Below are 1,492 nucleotides of genomic sequence, written 5' to 3' on the forward strand. Positions count from 1 at the left end.
GGACAAAATGAATGCAATCTGACTAGGACAATCTAACTAGGACAATCTAACTAGGACAAGCTGACTAGGACGAGAACAAAAGATGACCCCTTATCCTGACCCTCAATTATTTGATCCAACCATTGAGAAGAACATAACCCTACACCTTCTCTCATTAACCCACGTGAATCTTCAATTTCAAAGGATGTTACAAATTTTAGTTTCTTCATCTTCCCATCGTTCCCGATGTTACGTCTTTCGCTTATTCGCTTAACCCTAAATTACCTATGTTATATTTCTCCTCCTTCTCTTTCCTCCTCGAAGAAATCATATTTCATTTGGGTTTGGATTCTTAATCTTGATTCGATAAAGAGTTTTCATACTTCTTCTTTCTTCCATCTTTAGGATTCTTCTCCTGAGATTTTGAAATCTGTAAATCTAGATCATGAAATTTGCCAAAGTGGGTAATAGATGAGATGAAAATCATCATCCTTTCATTAGACAAACACACTTAAGGTAATTTGCATCTTCCCCTTTATCTTTTTAATATATTATTTTCTCTGAAATTTGTCTTTGAAATTCTGAATCTTCATTTTCTCTTTTTCAATTTTTGAAGGAGACATAAAAATGGGAGGTGGAAAATAAGCAGTTGATACTTTTACCTTATGCAGTAAATAAAAGACTATTACAGAAGTAAAGTTCTGAAACCCTAATATCTAATTTGCCCTAAATGTTTTACCCCGTGAATTTATATTTCATATCTATTTTTATCTTGGGTTTAACCGAAATCTTTCATTTTCTTCTGAAAAATGCAATTTCATAATTTTGTAGAGAAAACTTCTTTTCCAAGCAAGTTCCTTACAAAAAGAGAAAGCTTCCTCGAGAGAGAATTAAAGTTTCCAGAGATGCGGGAAATTATAGTAAGAAGATGAGTTTTTATTTTGGGAAGAACTTTCATCGCAAGAGAATGAGTTTCTCGCGAAGGACATTGAGGTAAGAATTCATTCTTTACTCTTTCATTCTACTTATTTGATCATGTTTTCAATTGATTTTGTATGATTATATTTGTACTCCTTATCTTTCATAATCTATTTTTCAAAAATTGGGGTTTAGGGATTGAAAATCGATTAGATGCCATTGAATGAATTCTCCAAGTAAATTTTTAATAATTTTGATCTATTATGTCCGAAATTGATTATTATAGGGGTTTTAATTGATTCGTTAATTCAGTGTAGTGTTTTGGTTTCTTATCAATTGATGTACTTATTTTCGATATTGTGAAGTAGGAGCAATTTGGTTCCAAAAAAGTTTTCTTATTTTATGTTTTGGCTCGTAGATTACTCCTATTTGGTGAAATTTTGGTTTCGTTGGTGTTCATTTTTCATTAAAATCGGGCTTTGTTGCTTGTGATTCTCTATTAAAAATACAAGTTGTTTCCTATTGTTCGCTGGAAGTATCCAGCAAATCAAGTATCCAAAAAACTTGTTTTGCTTATTACTCTCTAATCTCTATT

General features: G+C 31.6%; 1 long non-coding RNA gene across 1 annotated transcript; it reads left to right on the forward strand.

Annotated features, from left to right (window-relative positions):
• Positions 1-218: 218 nt before the first annotated feature.
• LOC147568599 (uncharacterized) lies at positions 219-846 on the forward strand. Its single transcript, XR_015238348.1, has 3 exons — positions 219-495; positions 596-672; positions 811-846. It is a non-coding gene; the product is annotated as an uncharacterized LOC147568599 (long non-coding RNA).
• Positions 847-1,492: the final 646 nt, after the last annotated feature.

This window comes from Eschscholzia californica, unplaced genomic scaffold (genome assembly GCF_041429995.1).
Source record: "Eschscholzia californica isolate CP2 unplaced genomic scaffold, dmEscCali1.0.p SCAF_1, whole genome shotgun sequence".
In the NCBI taxonomy this organism is placed as follows: Eukaryota; Viridiplantae; Streptophyta; class Magnoliopsida; order Ranunculales; family Papaveraceae; genus Eschscholzia; species Eschscholzia californica.